This window comes from Muscardinus avellanarius (assembly GCF_963383645.1).
Source record: "Muscardinus avellanarius genome assembly, chromosome: 5".
Taxonomy (NCBI): domain Eukaryota; kingdom Metazoa; phylum Chordata; class Mammalia; order Rodentia; family Gliridae; genus Muscardinus; species Muscardinus avellanarius.
Window position 1 is genome coordinate 101832382 of NC_137790.1, and position 20654 is coordinate 101853035.

General features: G+C 33.5%; 1 protein-coding gene and 1 pseudogene across 5 annotated transcripts in view; both read right to left on the reverse strand.

Annotated features, from left to right (window-relative positions):
• The window catches only part of NLGN1 (neuroligin 1), a gene marked incomplete at both ends in the record, with an annotated part of 775643 nt that overhangs the window by 701258 nt on the left and 53731 nt on the right, over window positions 1-20654 (reverse strand). The gene's annotated exons all lie outside the window — the stretch shown is intronic.
• Window positions 1-20654, reverse strand: part of LOC308263128 (oxysterol-binding protein-related protein 9-like) — an 81933-nt pseudogene that overhangs the window by 18970 nt on the left and 42309 nt on the right. The window lies entirely within an intron of this gene.

A 20654-nucleotide genomic window follows, 5' to 3' on the forward strand; every position in this document is an offset into this window, starting at 1 on the left:
CCTTGCTGGTTTAAGAGACCCTGTTTCCAAATAAAAATATAAAATAGGTCTGGTAGTGTAGCCCAGAGAAGGGTTTCCAGGAACCCCAGTACCACAAAAATAAATAAATAAATAAAAATTAACAATGAATGACGGAAGCAGTATGATTTATAAAATTATTAAACTTTGAAAATCTGCATATCTGGATTTGAACTCAGACCTTCTACCTGCTATTTGAATGAGCTTAACTTCCCTGTGGCTCAGCATCCTCATCTATAGATCTCATCAGGTAACTCATTACTCTCATCCTGCCTGGTGGCTTTGAGGATTCCATGAAGAACATGCAGGCATCACAAGAGTCCTTTACCCAAAGTGGCTACTCAGTGAATGGAAACTTACCTTCTCTTTGCCTTAGCTTCTCAGCAGATGAAGTCATTCATGCTGTCTAGTGTGCATTTTTTAACACTTTTAATTGCTCCCTCTCCCAAGTTGCCCATTTCATAGTCAGAAAAAAGATGAACTGGCTATCTTTGTTCTAGAAAAGACTTTATACACAATAATGTGACTGTACTACTAAAAATTAGACACCAATTCCATTTAGGTGAACATTTCCAGAAAGAACCATCTTAGTAAAAGGATAAGACATGGTGAAAACAGTCTATTATATATAACTGTAATGAGTTTTCAGAGGACTGTTGAAATTTTTAAAAAGTTAATTTTTTGTACAAGTGGGAGAATAGCCCTTAAAAACGTACTGATAAAGATTGCAACTATGTATTTTGCTTTTGCGAAAGGGTGTGATTTTTATTATTCAGAAAACACCATTGCTTTAGTTATGGTATGTGCATAATTCAAAAGAGATCCAGTCCAATTGTTTCATTTTGTAGAGAAGTACATTTTTTAACAATTCATATTGTTTTGGCATAGAAATAAATTACAGTGCTGAAAGGCCCAGAATAAATATAATGACAGCATACCTCATGCTGAATACTCCTCCATCTTCCCCACAGTTTGCTGAAGGGGAAAAAAACACCTAAGAAGTACTTCATGCTTCTTTCAAACAATGTACTCCTACTCATCAGGCAGGATCCTTTTGGGAAAAACACTGCTCATAATGGGAAAATAACTACAGATTCACAAATTTTAACTGATGTTTTCTGAGGAGCTTGGTTTTCAGGTGTCTATGAATGCTTAGCTCAGGACTTGAACATTTTCTTTAATTATTGGCCCTTACTGAACATATTAATGCAGAAAAGACAGAATGCTTAGAAATTGGCCATGTTGAAAACTGTTCCCAACACAGCCATGAATATATTTCTAGTCAACTTTACACTGCAGCTTTTTTTCTGATTCTTTTGTGGGTGGTTTTAATATCTTTATGCATTTCTCTAGTTCTTCACAGTATTTTACACTGTCTTTTCAACACTATTTATTATTTTGGCACCAGTTTCTGTAAATGCAAGTACTTTCTTTTTTACAACATATAAATTTTTTTCATATATTTTAAGTGGCAAAAAAGGTCTTAAAAAGTTGTTTTTTGTCCTATATTTGCCTTGCTTCAATAGGAGCATATCTCGGTATTTCTTCTCTGCTACAAAACCTTAAATAAGTTCAAGAACTTTGTGCAAAGAAAACTTTTATTCATGAATTTTTCTTTTTAGTAAACCAATAAACAAATCATGCTGTACTAAAACCAGAATTAACATAATTATTGTCACATTTCAGTTTTAAATAGCTTCTAGTTATAACACTTAATATTCTATTTTAAGTCTTAAAATAATGAAAGGAAGATTTAATAAAGCATATTTTCAGATGAGACAATTAAGACTCAAAGAGAAATAAGTTGTCTAAAGTCATATAACTATCAAATTAAAAAAATCAGGATATAGCCGGGCATGGTGGCACACACTTGTAATCCCCGCACTTGGGAGGCGGAGACAGGAGAATTTTCAAAGTCAGCTGCGCTGGCTTAGGAGATCCTGTTTCCAAATAAAAGATATAAAATAGGTCCGGGAGTGTAGCCCAGAGGTAGAAGGGCTTCCAGGAACCCCAGTACCACCAAAAAAAATAAATAAATAAAAATAAATAAAAAATCAGGATATAAATCCATCAAAACCTACTTCAAAGTCCATGTTCTTATCATTTATCCCCCTGAATTTCAAATATTTCTCTTATACATTGAAAATGATTATAACTAAAGTCTCTCAGACTAAAATTCTTCTCTAAAGTATACATTTGTTTCATTTTGTATTATTATTATTATTATTATTATTATTATTATTATTAACGAGATTTAACTTAGGAGCATTCTACCTCCGAGCTATATCTTAACCTCTTTTTATTTTTACTTTTGAAACAGGTTTTCACCAAGTTTCTAAGGCTGGTCTTGAATATATGATCCTCCTGTCTTAACCTTACAAGAACTAAGATTATAGACATGCACCACCACACACATGTCTGACTTAAAGTGCATATCTAACTCAGACTCACTCTCTCTCTTTCTCTCTCTCTCTCTCTCTCTCTCTCTCTCTCTCTCTCTCTCTCTCTCTCTCTCTCTCTCTCTTGTGTGTAGACATAAAATGTTGACATTTTTCTTTCCTTTTGTTTGGAGATATATTGTTGACATTTTGTAAACCATAATTCTTTGTTGCAAAGACCAGGCAGTGCTGTGAATTGTAGGTTGTAAAACAGCACGTTTGGCCTCCATTTACTAAATACCTCTAAAATTCTCCAATTTTTGATAATCAAAATTTTTTGACATTGCTGAACATCTACAGTTGAGAACCACTGAATGAATAAAGGGAAACTAATAAGACCATATGCTAATGTCTAAAAAGATTTTAGATTTCCATAGAAAACCATTTATTATTTTATAAGGAATAAGTCAGGATGGAACAGGATATAGTTATATTGAAAAAATAGATACTTCAAATACATAAATTCTGGATCAACCTGAGTTGTACAGATTATCCCAATAATTTAACATATTTTATTAAATTAAGCATAATTAGATGAGCAGAGCTTAAGATATCCTGGCTGAAAGACACTTATACTATAATGTTATATACAACCTCTTAATTTCATATGCAAAGAAAGTTAAGTTAGAGATGGGCAAGATGGAAATAAAAAGTAAGTGGAAGAATTATGCCTATTATAGATTTTATTCTTCTGTCAAAGGAGTAGCTGGCAAAAATCTTCTTCCATTCTGTCCTCTCTCTCTTGATGTAGTTTACTGAATAGAAGAAGTTTAATGCAATTCCACATATTAATTTTGATTTTTAATTTATTGTGCCATTGAGATCTTGCTGAGAAAGTTTTTACCCATACATATATGTTATAGTGTTGGTCCTATGCCCTCTTCAAATCACAAAAAATGGAGGGTCAAATGTTTTCCCTTATATGTGGAAGCTAGGGATAAATTGGGACACAGGAGGAACTCCAGACAAAGGAAAAACCTTAGTAAAAGAGAGGACCTAAGTAAGGAGATATGAGGCAGGAAGAAGACGTAAAGAGGGAAATACCTCAATGGACATGAAGTGCATACACAAACATATCAAAGCCAATCACAGTGCTGAGCATGGGAAGATGGGGAGGAAGAGAGAGTAGGAAAGGAAGTGGGGGAGGACTTAATGGGTGTTGTGCCTATGTATGCCTTTATCACCCTAAACTTTATCATGGTGTATGATTACTATACACCAATAAAAATAAAATTTAATTTAATTTAAAAATGAAGAAAGAATTTTGTCTAGAATTGAATTATCTGTATCTCAGTTAATTATTCTTCTCCTACATATTAAGTTTAGGATTTCATAAATAATCCTGCCAGGATCTATTTAAAAGTGGAATAGACAGTTAATGTTTTCCTTTTTGAGATTCCAGTGATGTCCTTTGTTATGAATAAACATGAGCTGTAAAGAGCCTTCATGACCAGGGCTGAATAAAAGGGGAGCTTATCTACCATTCAGTGGAAGAGTAAAAGAATTATAAACCATACAGTATGAAAAATAAAATGATTAAGAATTTTACTATGTGGGAACACTTGCATGAATCTTGTCATTTACGTTCTGACAAGCCAATACTTTCAGCAATCAACTTGAGGCCACTTAATAAAAAGACTACTGGTATCTGATTAGTCAAAATCTCAAGCCATATGACATGTACTGCTTCATATTCCAATTTGCCCAGTTCCCATGCACATGACATAAACAGATCATGGTTTGTTTTAAGTATATTGGTAATTATCTCTTTTAATCAATGAATTGGTATTCTAATGATTTTCAATAAGTGGCCAAAATGCTCTATTATATTACTTACTTAATGACTCAAGATAATTTATGGTCATGAATTACAGTTTCATTAAGAGATAGCTTAAGAGAAGGAATAGCATTCATTTCTATAATCAGAATGAAAACTTGCATCTGATTAAATGGTTCTAGCAACCTTTATGACAACTAATTAATACATAAATAATTTTTTAAATGGTAGAAGAAAAGCTCAGTTTTCTACTTCTCTAAACCTTTGCTAATCACTAAGTGACTCTGCCAATCATGTGCCCTTGCCACTTAGCTGGGAAGACATTTTTGCCTAATCATGAAAACTTGGATTTTTGAATTTGGAAAACTTTGGAATTTTAGGTCAATTCCACATGTTTCCACTTATGAGTTATGTAGTGTTAGGCTAGGTGCTTACATTGATGTCAATTTTCCCATCTCAAAAGTGTAGATAATACCATGCACGACCTATTAAAACACATTGTAGTTAGCCTTTAGACATGAAGTATTATAATTATCATAGTATCATAGACCAAACTTCTCTGGGATTCCTAGAGTACCTCTCAATGTTTTTCAAGTACTACTCTACTTTGCTTTGAATTGCTTGGTCCTATTCACCTCAGTATTTCTTCAATTAGTTCATGTTCCTCCATCCCTACTGCTATCACACTGAGTGAGCATCAAGAGAACCATTGTGACAGACCTTTAACTTGTCACTACTCACTTATACTTGCTCTCTAGTCTTTTCAAATAGTATTTTATGAGTGTTATCACACTCTCTTGGTTAACAGATGTGGAAACTGAGGAATACTCATTAATTGAGGCCACACAATTAGTAAATAGGTAAGTCTGAAATTGAACAAAATTCCTTTTTAGCACACATGGTGATTTCAAGTGGAGAGGATAAGCTAGAGATACTCAGGTAACATATAATTTAGTATTTTCTCACCTAAGGGACTTTAGATAGTGTTATGGTTTTGAAAAGCTCATAAATTGGTATTTGGAGTTGATATACTTAAGGTTGCAGTTCCAGCAGTGAATAAATCCATAGTAATAAATTTACCTGGGTGGCACCCAGGCTGTGCCTAGAGGAGCGTCCCTGAGGATGTGGCCTTGGGGATTATATTTGGTTTCTCCTCTATCTGCTCTCACTTTGTTCCAGCTTCTGTGATGTGAAGAGCACAGCCCATGTGTTCTCCCTCTCTGTACCTCCAGCTACTATGCCCTGGGGGCCTCAGCCCCTGGCCTCACATGGACTGAACCCCCAAACAATAAGAAAATAAACCTTCCTCTAAATTACATGATCATGTTTTTAGATTATGGCTATGAGAATGCTGACTGGAAGAGGTAAAAACATCATGAATCTTTTTCTTCACTCTTTGTTTTATACTATCAACAGAGTCTTAGGGAAGAAATAATACATCAAAGAAGTTTTTGTCCTATGTAATTGTTTTGTCTCCAGTTGTAAAGCTAAATTAGTATATAAAACATATTCCAAGGATTACTCAAAACTATATTATCATATTAATAGACTGCCATTCCTTTCATCTTCAATCATCCAGGAAATTTAATAGTTTCAGTAACTTTTGAGAGATTATAATAATGCCAACATGTTCAGAAATTTTTATCACAACATTTGAAGGTTGAGGGACATGGATTTCAATGTATATATCTATAAAATGTATTCAGTGGACTCTGAAATGTATTTTTTAATTTAGAAAAAATAAATGATTGGACTACTGTACTATTATTTCTTTTTTTGATAACCAGCTTTCTCAACCCAGTAGCTGAGAAACTAAAACAAGAATTCCATGGATGTCAACTGATGTTAATGAGTGATTCATTGTAAAATGGAAACTACTTTGCATTTCCTTTATATACTTTCACTATGTGGAAAAGATAAATATTAACTTGGGGCTGACATAGTGAAACATTCATCTGCCTCTGCTGTCTGTCATGACAGTTTTTATGGAATGACAAGAATAACCTCTCATTTAACTCAAACTTGTACCACAATTTTTCTTACTCTTTCCTTAAGACAGAAGACCTACACAAACTAAAGGACGACGAGTGGCAGAAACCTGCTTATCTATCAGTTAAAGTTAAAGAGAAGTCAATTCAGAACAAAACACATGACTTTCAGATATTAAATTTAGCCTGCAAGATGGAGTTCAGGGTAGAGAACTCTAGTGATAAGGAATTTTGACACAACAGAGAGGCACGGACGTGTAACTCCTTATGAAACAGAGTACAAATATGCCAGTGATGAAAGCAATGAAGCAATCTCTCTTAGATATCACACACACACACACACACACACACACACACACACACACACACACACAATCAGAGAATCACAATTTTGCAACAATAAGGCACAATCAAGATTTCAAGCTAGGGATTCTCTAACTTCTGTGAATCAGGATCAAGGCATCACAATATACCTTTCATATAATAAGCCCTTCAAAATGTTAGCTGGAAAAGGAGACCTTCCAGCTCCTACTTTTTTTTTTTTTTTTTGGTGGTACTAGAGGTGGAACCCAGAGGCTTTCTACCTCCGGGCTATACTCCCAGACCTATTTCATATTTTATTTGGAAACAGGGTCTCACTAAGTAGCTGAGAGCCTCACTAAGTAGCTGAAGCTGGCTACAAACCTGCATGATCCTCCTGTCTCAGCCACCACGCCCTGCTCAGCTCCTACTTTTTAAACTGCTGCTCTGGAGTTTCTAAGTGCTAAATGATCATGGTCACATGGTTAATATTTCTGAGACAGCCTTGTACACAATAGGTAGATGGTTATGTCATGTAGATGTTGTCACTTCATCTGTCACAGAGTTGAGAATTCAGCATACATGCATGCATACATACACACACACATACATGGGCAATAGAAATGAATAGATAACTTCTTAAAGGAAAAAATGCAATTAGCCAATAAATATATTTAAAATGTTGAACATCACTGGCAATCAAAGAAATGCAAATCAAAACCATGCTGAGCTTTTACCTAACTCTAGTTAGAAAGAAAATCATCAAGAATTCATACAATAAATGCTGGTGAGATATAGGAAACCAGGAAATCTTACACAATGTTAGTGGGATTATAAGTTAGTACAACCACTATGACAATCAGTTTGAAGATTTCTTATAAAAAAAAACTAGGAATACAACCTAGTTATATGATCCATATGACCCAACTATACCACTTCTTGATATCTTTTCTAAAGAATTCAAGTCAGAATATTAAAGTGTTACATATACATCACAGCAGAACAATTCACAATTGCCAAATTATGGAAGCAAGCCAGGTACTTAAAAATAGCTAAATGGTTAAAGAAAAGGTGATATATACACAAAATGAAATTTTAGTCAGCTATAAAAAACAAAATTATGTCATTTTCAGGAAAGGGATGGAACTGGAGAATATCATACTAAGTGAGACCAGTTAGTGTCAGAAAGTCGAGAGTGGTATATTTTCTCTCATTTGTGGAAGCTAGAGAGAAAATAGAAAACATAAGGACTGTAAATGATACAAAGAGAGATCTGTAGAGTAATTGAAAGGGTTAGGGGGGAGTAAGGGAAGACTGAAGAAGAAAATTCAAATAATACTATGGCAAAGCATGAAAGTATTATTACCAACTTCACTAACTCATGTGGGGAGAAAGGAGAGAGAAGCAGGGTGGGATGAGAAAAAATACACAGGTGTGTTTCTAACACACTGTATCCTCGCCAGTATGTATAATAACACACACATTCTAATTGTCATTCTAATTGTCAATAGACCATTCTAATTGTCACCAAAGCAGAAAGCAAAAAGGCCAGACTTCATTAGCTGAGTCGCACTCAAAACAAGGCCAATTTAGACTTTCACTTACTGACATTAGCAAGGTACATCTTTTTTTATCAAGAGTGTTTTGGGATATGATAAATATTTTTGTCTCTTTTTCAAAAGCTCCATAGAATATGGAGTGTTCCTGTATAGATAGCAATCACCAATAAATGCTTTCCAGGATTCAGGAAAAGAAAATCGTCATCAGTTATAATTAACTTCCACTCCTGCTTTTAATCAGTGTTCATTTTTGTCTTAGCCATAAAGTTCAAAACTAAATTTAACAAAAAGGTTTTAGTCATATGTACTTCTACTAAGAAACTGGCCCTCCATGCATTCTTATATACATGTAAGTTTGAGCTACTTTTATTTGAATTGTCTTACATAATTTTTAAAAAGATATTTAAAAATCATTTGTGAAATAAAAGGTATAAGTTATAAGTAAATATCCAAGAAATATTATGGAAACAAATTGATACAAGAAAAGTTTCAACATGAAGAAAAGAAAACAATGAGGAACTAGAGATTTGAGGTGAAAGTGGTTTTTTTTTTTTAACATAATTCTTTCAGGCACAGTTGGTAAGTATAACTGTCATGTAAGCTTCCAAAATTGTAGCTCGAAATGATAACATACTGAGAGAAAAACAAATCTTAGGAATACAAAATTCATTTGTTAGAGCCAGTTTTGTTTACACTATCAAAATAGCCATCTGTGTTTTTACTTAACAGAATGACTTGTTGCAATGCCTAAAGATTCCTATAGATTTAGGTGACAGAACTTCCTAAAAGCTTAAAAACTTTTCAGAAGTATCTTTCATACTTGCTACAGAGGTGCTGCCTGTAAATTAACAAGAGATGATGTAAAGAAAATGCAAATTCTGGTATTGTGTCGTAGGTGCTATTTTTCTTTATTTTCTTAAAAGACATTTCTTTTGCCTCTTCTGAGGTTCCCTTTGCCTCTGATTTTATTTCACAAGTTTTTGCGTAATGCTTACTATATGCAATTACTTTCTTGTGTACTTTATGTATATTGGCTCAGTATTTGTAGTAATCTATAGGGTGCACAACATTTCCCAAGGTCATATAGGTACCATGGAAGAGCCAGAATAAGAACCCAAGAAATCTGTCTTTATTGCATGTTCTGTTGACTGTACAAGGTATAAAGGAACACATTAAACAGAGAGAAATGAACAGTGATATTCATTAATTTATTATCTATGCAAATATTAGTCATCTCAAACAAAATGCCTGAAGAATCTCCTTGCAGTTATTGGACATCTGTATATGCTAATTTTATTTCAGAAAGAAGAGGGAAATGATTCAAATATATACACAGTTCCTTATTCCCGAGACATTTTATTGATTTGTTTGGGGGAAAGCACTATGAGAAACATACATGTCAATCCTAAGAAGCATCCCTTTCTATGTTTTATTAGAGTAAAGCATAGAATCAAGAAAATTACGTAATTTAATTCCAACTTTTTCTAGAGACTTTTCTTCTATTTTGCTACAACAAAGACCTGATGTATACATAGCTTTTTATTTTTCTTAAACATTTATCTGAAGTAAATAGGATAAATTTGTTTTTGCCAGAAGTCATTCATTGTCAAGATAAGTTTAATGCAATGCTATTTAAGATTTATGCTTCATAAGATATTGTAGATTATACTACAATCATCCCAAGATTATTTTTTAACAAAGAACTGAAAGTATAGAGTTCACAGTAGTATCTTTGTACAAGAGAAATAGTTAACATATCTATCAAATTTTAATTCTAAGTTAATTTCTTTGGTTTAAAACAGAAATAACTTCTAATAATAATTTATATTTTTCTCCATAAATCTGTAATTTATGTAGGGCTCCATGGGGATGATTCACCTCTTTGTTCCATATGTCAGGTGTGTAACTTGACTAGGGATGGAGTACTGGACCCACTGCTAAGGATACTCACTCACATGAATGACTAGTTGGTAGTGGTTGTTGACTCAGCCAGGATTGACAAAAGCTTGGTTTTATGTCAATGTGGCTTCTTTGTGGAGCTGATTGGACTTCTTTACAGCATAAGGCTAGGTCTAAAAAGGCTCAAAGAGACAGTAGATTGGGATACTTGCTCCTGTCCTAGCATTTAGGTCCCAGAATGTTACCTCTGCTACATTCCAAGAAACAAGTTACTAAAGCCAGTCTGGAGTAAGAGTAAGAGAAATCAGACTCTGTTTCAATGCATGGGTATAAAAGAATTTGCAGATATATTCTATTGAAAATATCAGAATATAAACTAAACATGATATTTATAAAAATGCCATTTTTACTTTTCTTGAGCTAAAAAAGTTGATTTTAAAGTTTACATATAAACATAAAACTAAAAGAATAGCTAGAAATTTAATAGAAAAAACTTGAAAGGGGTATCAGTCCTGTCAAATAAAAAAGACTCTGTAACTTCTCTATCTAAAACCATAGGAAGCTTATCAATGGAACAACACAAAAGACCAGAAATATTCTCAGAAATGTATGAAAATTTAGTGTCTGGTAAATCATGATGAGAATGAATCAAATTGATTCTACTAATATTACTCACAATAATAAGTTCCTAATAAAACAGAAATTCAAGAAAAATCATGAGCCATATAGACAAAGAAAATAAATATAGGTAGATAAGCCAGGAGTGGTGCTACACACTTGTAATCTCAGAATTTGGGAGGCTGAGATAGCAAGATCACAGGTTCACAGCCAGCCTCAGCTACTTAGTGAGGCCCTCTGCAACTTAGAGAAACCCTGTGTCAAAATACAGAATAAAAAATAGGGCTGGGGATGTAGAATTCCTGTGGGTTCAATCCCCAGTACTTATATATTTTTTTCATTTTGTATATATATATGCAAAAATAAAAAAACAAATTTGTTTTGTTTTGCAAAATTAAATTAGAAAAGTAGTTTCTTTTGTATGCAAGTAAGTGGTAATGGAGAGTAAAGAACATTATTATGGGAGAAATACTTGAATATATATTTCCATGTAGTTTTTTTGAGAGGGATTATATCAATATGTTACATATAAAAATAAATTGAATAGGATTAAAAGAGGAAAACCATAAAACTCAGTATAAGTATAAACAATGTACCATGCATATTTATATGCATTACCCCACAGAAGAGAAAAACAGTTTGAGTAAATTGAACACCATTTTTATTTATTTATTTATTCATTCATTCATTCATTCATTTGTGTTTAGTACTGCTAATTGAACCCAGAGTCACTTTACATGCAACCTGCAAATCTATTCCTATTTCATTATATCTTACTTTTCATTTTGAAACAGGGTCTCATTCAGGTGCTGATGCTGGCCTTCAACCTTTAATCTTCCTTTCTCAGTCTCCCAAGTACTACACAGGTGTGCACCACCATACCCAACTGAAACAGTTTTTTTTTTTTTTTTTTTTTTTTTTTTGGTGGTACTGGGGTTCCTGGAAGCCCTTCTACCTCCAGGCTACACTCCCAGACCTATTTTTACTTTTTTTATTTTTGGAAACAAGGTCTCTTAAGCCAGCGGGGCTGGCTTCAAACAAGCATGATCCTCCTGTCTCTGCCTCCCAAGTGTGGGGATTACAAGCGTGCACCACCACGCCCAACTGCTGGAATAACTTTTTGATTGAATAGCTTTAATGTGCTTTGAGCATGAGAAATCTTTATTTTTTTAAATTGTTAAAATATATAGCATAGATATTATTTTAAAAACTCTCATTCTCTTTTGTGAGAGAGCAGTGATCTAATTAGAAACCAATTTTCAATAGGAGAAAATAAAAAAAGAAATACAGGAAGTTTCAAAGAAATCTTATGGAATTTTATTTGAAATAATATGAACTTGACATTTTTAAACTGCTTTGTGAGTTATAATTGACATAAACTTCATATAATCAAAATGCATAATTTGATAAGTTTTGACACATGTATATAGACATATAGTTAGCTCTATTATCAAGATCATATCTATGTCTGTCACTCTGAAATGTTTCTTCACATACTTATTATCCCTCTTTTGTTTCTCTCTCCAGTGTCCCTCTTAACAGTGACTCATGTTCTTTCTAGAACTAGAGATTAACTTCTATTTTCTAAAGTTTTATATAAATGAAATCATCTAGTACATATTATTTTGTCAAGAAAGTCTAACGTTTATGTAGCATAATTATTTTTATTTTTTATTCATTTTATTTTTGCAGTACTGGGGATAGAACCCAGGGGCTTTCTACCTTCGAGCTATACACCTAACCCTATTTTTATTCTTTATTTTGTTTTTTTTTTTTTGTTTGTTTGTTCCTAGAAACTCTTCTACCTCTGTGCTACACTCCCGAACTTATTTTTATATTTTTTTATTTGGAAACAGGGTCTCTTATACCAGCAAGGCTGGCTTCAAATCTGTGCAATCCTCCTGTCTCTGCCTCCCAAACCTGGGGATTACAAGCGTGCAACACCATGCCCAGCTTTATTCTTTATTTTGAAACGTGGTCTCAACTGAGTTGCAAAGGGCCTCACTAAGTAGCTGAGGTTTCCACAAACTACAATCCTCACAAATCCTGGGATTACAAGCATGTGCCACCACGCCAGGCTCATAATTACTTTAGATTTATTATGCTGTCTATATGAATAGCTTATTCCTTATTATTACTAAGTTGTATTACATTTTATGTTTATTATTTTACAAACTGGCTTATCAGTTCATATATTTATGGAGACATAAATTTACAAAATTTAAATATGTCCACATTCTATACTGATTGTATATGTTCACTAACTTTAATTTACATATTACATTTAATTACATACCATGTGATAGGGTACCTCATTAAAAAATATTTCATTTTATCAATGAGTACTGTTGAGAATCTGTATATGTGCTTACTTCTAATTCCTTATCTTTTTTGTTTGTTATCTTAAATATTTATATCAGTTTTTATGTTGTGTTTTGTTTTCTTATTACTGGGTTTTGAAATTTCATTATATATTCTGGATTACATCCTTTATGGAGATATAAATTTCAAATAATTTCTTCTAATTTGTCATATCTATTCATTTTCACAAGAACATCTCAATGGACAAAAGTTTTAAGATTTAGTGAAGTCCAATTATCAAATTTTTCCTTAAAAGCAGATAATATTAATTTTCTTATTTTAGTTATCTTTTTCAAAGTTGTTTTGGGAATTTTTGGTCTCCTGTATTTTTATATAAACTTCAGTTCTCAATGTCTTTGACAAAACTTTCAGTTTTTTTTTTTCTTTTTCTTTTAGGTGGTACTGGGGATGGAACTCAGGGGCCTTCTACCTCCAGGATACACTCCCAGACCTATTTTATATTTTATTTGAAAACAGGGTCTCTTAAGCCAGCTGAGACTGGCTTCAAATCTGCGCAATCCTGTCTCAGCCTCCCAAGTGCGGGTATTACAAGTGTGCACCACCACGCCCGGCTCAAGTTGTTGTATTTGAAAAGATAAACATGTTTGTTTTTTTTTTTCTGAAAAAAAAAAAAAACCCTTAGCCAAATTAACCAAAAGAAAGAGAGTTGACTCAAATTAATAAAATTAGAGGCAAAATCAGAAGACCATTAGGGACTATTTAGAAAATTTATTTTTAAAAAAATAGAAAATCACGAAGAAAAGATAATTGCCCATTTTTTATTGTGTTGTTTTCTTAGTGCTGAGTTTCTTGAGTTTTCTATATTCTAGACATTATTCCTCTATGGAGGAGTAGGTAGCAAAAATCTGCCATTCTGCTGGCTCTTGGTTAAGGTTCTTGATAGTTTCCTGTGCTGCACAGAAGCTCTTCAGATTAATGCAATCCCATGTATTGATCTGCCTTTTAGTTTTTGTGCCTTTGAGGTCTTGTTGAGAAAGTTTTACCTGTGCCTATGTGTTGCAGTGTTGGACCTTTGCCCTCTTTAAGGAGCCTCTGGGTCTCTAGTCTAATTTCCAAGTCTTTGATCTAGCTTGAGTTGACTCTTATGCAGGTGTCATTTATAGGGAAATGGATGGAATTGGAGAACATTATGCTAAGTGAGATTAGTCAGTCAAAAAAAAATAAGATGCTCTCCCTTATATGCAAAAGCTAGAGAGAAAATGGGTCATAGGAGTAACTCTAGATGAAAAAGGAGATACTAAAGATGAGCAAATAAGGCAGCCTATCTGAGGGGATGGAAGAGGAGAGGAGAAAAATTCTCTAATGTTCATAATGTACATTAACAAACATATCAAAGTCAATCACTAAGCCAAACATAAGGAGGAGTGAGGGGGAGGGAACTGGGAGAGAATTGGGTAAGGGCTGCTAATTGGGTGAAGTGTACATGTATGTTTCCACCTTCTTGTACTCCATTAAGATGTATGACTACAATGCATCAATAAAATAAAATAAATAAGTTAAAAATAGAAAAGCCACATACAAGCTATCAAAATTGAATCAGGATGATATGGAAAACATAAACATATGTTATTGATATAATAACAGGCAATAAGTTTGAAGCAATAATAAAAGTCTTCCAACAAAGAAAATCTTAGGACTAGATAGATTCACAGCTGAATTCTACCAGGTCATCAAAGAACTAGGACCAATGCCCCTCAAATTATTCCATCAAACACAGACAGAGCAATTCAAACTACTACAAAGTTACTATCCTGATACCAAAACTAGATAAAAACTAATGTTTCTGAAGAACATAAATGCAAAAACCCTTAACAAAATTTTAGCAAATAAAAATCAGTAACACACTGAAAAAACTACATATCATGATCAAGTTGGTGTTTTGTTCTTATACTTTTTTTGGTACATGCACAGAGCACTTGGTGAGCTTTCCCCTGGCCCCCTCCCCATTCTCCTCTTTCCCCATATAGGGTATTGAGATTGACACTGGTATTCTCACATGTGTACATAATGTCAGTGCAATAATTTCTTCATTGATTCTCCCATTCTTCCTACCTCCCTCCTTCCTTCTCTCCCTCCACAAAACCACCTTCCTGGCTCCACTGGAGTTCTCCATTATGTAAAGTCCCTCTTACATTCCAATCATGCCCTAGCTTCTGCATATGAGAGAAAACATATGACCTTCATTTTCCATGAACTAATCTCACTTAACATAATGTTCTCCAGGTCCATTCATTATCCTGCAAATGACATAATTTTGTTCTTTTTCATGGCTGATTAGAGTTCCATTATGTGTATATCTCATAGTTTTGTGTCTTCTGTTAATGGTAATCTGCGATGGTTCTATAACTTTGGAATTATAAATTGTGTTAATATAAACATGGATATGCATGTATTACTACAATATTCTGATTTCAGTCCCTTTGGAGAGATACCCAAGAGTGGTACAGTTGGGTCATATATTGAATCCATCCCGTTTTCTGAGGAATCTCCACATTGATCCCCATAGTGGTTGCACTAATTTGCAATCCCAGAAGTATAGAAGAGTTCCTATTTCTCCACATAATCAGCAGTATTTGTTGTTTTACTTCTTGATATTGTCATTCTAACTGGTGTTAAATGAAATCTCAGTGTAATTTTAATTTACACGTCCTTGATGCAAATGGATTTTGGACATGTTTATCATATATGTATTGGCCATTTGTATTTCTTCTTTTGTAAACTGTTTATTTAGTCCAATTGCCCATTTTATCAATGAGTTTCTTTAGTGTTAAGTCTTTAAAGTAATTTGTATATTCTAGATATTAGTCCCATATCAGAGATCTTTTCCCATTGAGTAAGGTCTCTCTTTTGATTTTTGGTGGTTTCCTTTGATGAGCAGAATGTTTTTAGTTTAATGCTGTTCCACTTATTAATTCTTGTTTTAATTTCCTGAGCATTGGGGGTACTAAATTTCATATGGAAAAACAAAAGACCCAGAATAGCCAAAGCAATTTTCAATAATAATAACCATACAAAATAAATATATCACGATTCCTGACTTCAAATTATACTACAGAGTTTTAGTAATAAAAACAGCATGATATTAGCACAAAACCAGACACATAAACCAATGGAACAAAACAGATGATACAAAAACAAATAGAAACACTTACAGCTAATTGGTTTTCAACAGATGCACAAAAAATATATGTTGGAGAAAAGACAGTGCTTTTGGTATGTTTTGTTCTTTTTTCTAACTTTATTTTTATACTTTTATTGGTATATTATAGTTTTACATCATAATGTACATAATAGTGATAGTGACATACATGCACACAGCAATTTGGTAGGCTTCCCCCTGGCTCCCTCCTCACTCCTCTCTTCCCCATACAGGATACTGAGATTGGCACTGATTTTCTCATGTATGTAAATAGAAGTTTTTCCTTCACTGATCATCCCACTCCTCTTTTCCCTTAGACCACCTCCGTAGCTCCACTATACTTAGGACCCTTACATACAAAAAAGGGGGTGCAAAGAGCACTGAAAAATAGGTTTTTCTTTTCTTTCTTTTTTTTTTTCAGAACTGGGGAAGGAACCCAGGGGCATTCTACCTTCGAGCTACACCCCCAGCCCAATTTTTTATTCTTTATTTTGAAACAGGGTCTCACTGAGTTGCAAAGGGCCTCACTAAAAAGTAGCAGAGGCTGTCCACAAACCATGATCCTCCTGTCTCAGCCTCCCAAATGCTGGGATTACAAGCATGCACCACCATGCCCAGCTGAAAGAGGTTTTTCAACAAATGGTTTGCGAAAACAGATCACCTATTTCTATAAAACTGGAATTAAATCCATATCTCTCACTCTACATACAAGTGAACTCAAGATGGACCAAGGACCTGGAAATTAGGACCAGAAAGTGAAATTACTAGAGGAATGGGGTGTATTGGTGCTTGCTTATAATCCCAGTACTTGAGAGGCTGAGACAGGTGAATTGAGTAGGTTTGAAGACCGCCTCAGCTACATTAGTGAGGCTCCCAGTAACTTACTGAGACCCTGTTTCCAAATAAAAAATAAAATAGGTCTAAGAGTGTAGCCTGAAGGTAGAAATCCCCTGGGTTTCACACCCCCAGTACACAAAAAAATTACTAGAGGAGAGCATAAGTCCAACATGCCAACACAATAGAAACTTTCTTAGTAAAATTGCCAAAGTTCAAGTTGGTTTTATGATAGGGATGCAAGGATGGTTCAACATACACAAATAGACAAATCATATGTACCACACAAATAAAATCAACAAAAATATATAATCATCTCAGTAGATGCATAAAAAGTATTTGACAAAATTGAACACCTATTCATGATATTAAAAAAAACCTTGAAGAAAGTAGAGATAAAAAGAACTTAGCTCAACATCATAAAATCTATATGAGACAAACCCAAGCCATTATCATACTGAATGGAAAAAAAAACTGAAATCACTTCCTATAGAATCAATAACAAGACAAAGATGTCTGTTAAAACCACTAATATTCATATACTATTCAATATTACTAACATTAGCCAGAGGAATTGGGCAAGAGAAATAAAAAGGATACAAATATAAAAGGAAGTAATCAATTTTTTGGCAGATGATTTAGTTCTATAATTAAAAACTCCTAAAAAGTCCACCAAAATATTCTAGCTCTGACAAATTCAGGAAAGTAGCAGCTATAAAATCAACCTACATAAACCAGTAGCTTTTCTATATACCCCTAATCACACTGCTGAGAAAGAAATCAGTAAAACAATACCATTCACAACAGCTTCAAAAAATAAAAATAAGTGACTAAGAAATAAATCTAACCAAAGAGGTAGAAGATCTCTATAATGAAAGTTATGAAATGCTAAAAAAGTAATCAAAGAATTTACCAGGAGACAGACTGCCCATGTTCACAGACAGGTAAAATTAATATTGCTATAATGGTCATAAAATTCAAAATGAATTACAGATTCAATGCAATGCCCATTGAAATATCAATAATATGACTTTCAGAAATGAAAATGCCAATCCTATAATTCAGAGGCTTTATAAGCTTATAATAACTATATTATGCTACAATGCCATAGTAACAAAAACAACTTTTTACTGGCATAAATATAGATAAAATGTAGATCAAGGGAATAGAATAAGAGATGGATAAAATCTATTCTTTTTTTAGTTTTAAAAGGGAAACTGATGGTTTGATTTGAGGACTTTTTTTCTTTCACTTTTTCTATTTTATTTATTTTTTACTGGTGCATTGTAGTCATACATAATAATGGGGTACAAGATGGTAGAAGAATAGATGCACACATCTCTCATTTAGCCCTCCCACATTTTCCACTCCACTCCCTCCCCCCTCAATATTCTCATGTTTGGAATAGTAATTGGCTTTGATTTGTTTGTGAATGCACATCATGTACATTAGGGAATTTCCCTCTCCCCTCCCCATCACTTACAATTAGGTCACCTTAAGGACACATCTATGGTGTCTTTTTATCTATAATTTTTTCTAAGACTGATTTTTTTCCTAGCTTCCACATATTAAGGAAAACATCCAATTTTTTACTTTTTGTGACTGACTAATATCACTTAGCATAATGTTCTCCAGTTCCATCTATTTCCCTGCAAATGACATAATTTTGTTCTTTTATGGCTAAATAAAATTCCATTGTATACATATCCCATAGTTTTATAATTCATTTATCTGTTGATGGGCATCTTGCCTGGTTTCATAGTTTGGCAATTGTGAATTGGGTGGCTATAAACAGATATGCAGACACTAGTTTGTTAGTTTGGTTTCCATTCTTTTGGGTAGATATACAGAAGTGGTTGTTGCTGGATCATATGGAAGGTTCATTCCCATTCTTCTGAGGATCCTTCATACAGTTTCCAAAGGTGGTTTCATAAATTTGCAATCCAACCACACCCTCAACAGCATTTGTAGTTGTCTGTGTTTTTAAAGGTTGCCATTTTGATTGGAGTTAGGTAAAAACTAAGTGTAGTTTTGATCTGCATCTCTCTGATTGCTGATGTTGAATATTTTTTTCATAAATTTATTAACCATTTGAATTTCTTCTTTTCTGAAGTTTCTATTTAGTTCACTTGCCTATTTTGTGATTGCGTTATTTCTTAGTGCTGAGTTTATTGAGTTCTCTGTATATTCTAGATATTAGTCCTCTATCTAGGGAGTAGTTGGCAAAATTTTTTCTTCCATCCTTTTGACTCTTGTTTGAGGTTCTTGATAGTTTCATTTGCTGTACAGAAGCTCTTCAGCTTAATGCAATTCTATGTATTTATATGCCTTTTAGTTTCTTGTGCCCTTGGGATCTCATTGAGAAATTTTATCTGTGCCTACATGCTGCAGTGTTACACATATGCCCCCTTCAAGGAGCTTCAAGGTCTCTGGTCTGATTTCTAAGTCTTTGATCCACCTTGAATTGATTCTTGTGCTGGGTGAGAAAGTGGTGTTTATTTCTATTTTTTATATATGGTTAACCAGTTTTGCTAAAACCATTTGTTGAAGAGGCTTTTTTCTAGTATATGTTCTTTACCCTTTGTCAAAAATCAATTGGCTGTAAATGTTTGGAACTGTATCTGAGACTTCTATCCTGCTCCATTCATTGGTCTATGTGTCTGTTTTTTGCCTGTACCATGCTGTTTTTTATTACTATGGCTTTATAGTATAATTTAAGTCAAGTACTGTCATGCCTCCTGCATGGTTCTTGTTATTGAGAACTAATTTGGCTATTCTTAGTTTTTTGATGTTCCACATAAATTTAATGATTGATTTTTTTTATGTCCATGAGAAATGATGTTGGAACTTTCCATGCTGTCGAAGTAATGTCTCCTTTTTCTTCTCTTATTTTAGTAATTTGGATTGATTCTTTCTTCCTTTTGGTTATTTTGGCTAATGATTTATGTATCTTGTTTATTTTTTCAAGACACAAGCCTTTGTTTTTGTTGATTTTCTGTACTGATTTTTATTCTTTACTTCATTGATTATTACTCTGATTATTTTTTATAAATTCCTATCTTATACTAGCTTTAAGGTTAGCCTGTTTTTGTTAGGGCTTTGAGGTATGTCAGTAGGTTATTTATTTGGTGATTTTCTGTTTTACTTATGTGAGAATTCAGTGCTATGAATCTTATTCTTTATACTGCCTTCAAGATGCCCCAGAGGTTGGCTATGTTTTATCTTTATGTTTGTAGAAAGTTCTTAATTTTACCCCTTATTTCTTCTATAACCTATTCCTTATTCAGCAATGTGGTGTTCAGTCTCCATGTGTTTATGTAGTTACTCAGAGTCTTCTTATAGTTGATTTTTAGTCTGAAATGATGAAGGGGAATATGTCACATTTTTTAATTAGCTAGTGCTCACTTTGTCACCCAGGATGTGGTCTATTTTAGAGAAAGTTCTGTGAGAAGTTGAGAAAAATATGAACTCTGCTGTAGTTGGGTGGTATATTTTATGTGTCTAGTAGGTCATTTGTTTTTTGGTGTTCTTTAGGTCTGAGGCACCTTTACTGACCTTTTCTTTTTGTCTATATGAATGATTTAATGGTATGAAAGGAGTGTTAAAGTCTCCCAGTATTATTGTTTAGGGCATAAATGTTGACTCTTTATTTCCGCTTTCTGGATTGCACCTTTACCAGTAAAATAATAAATAAATAAATAA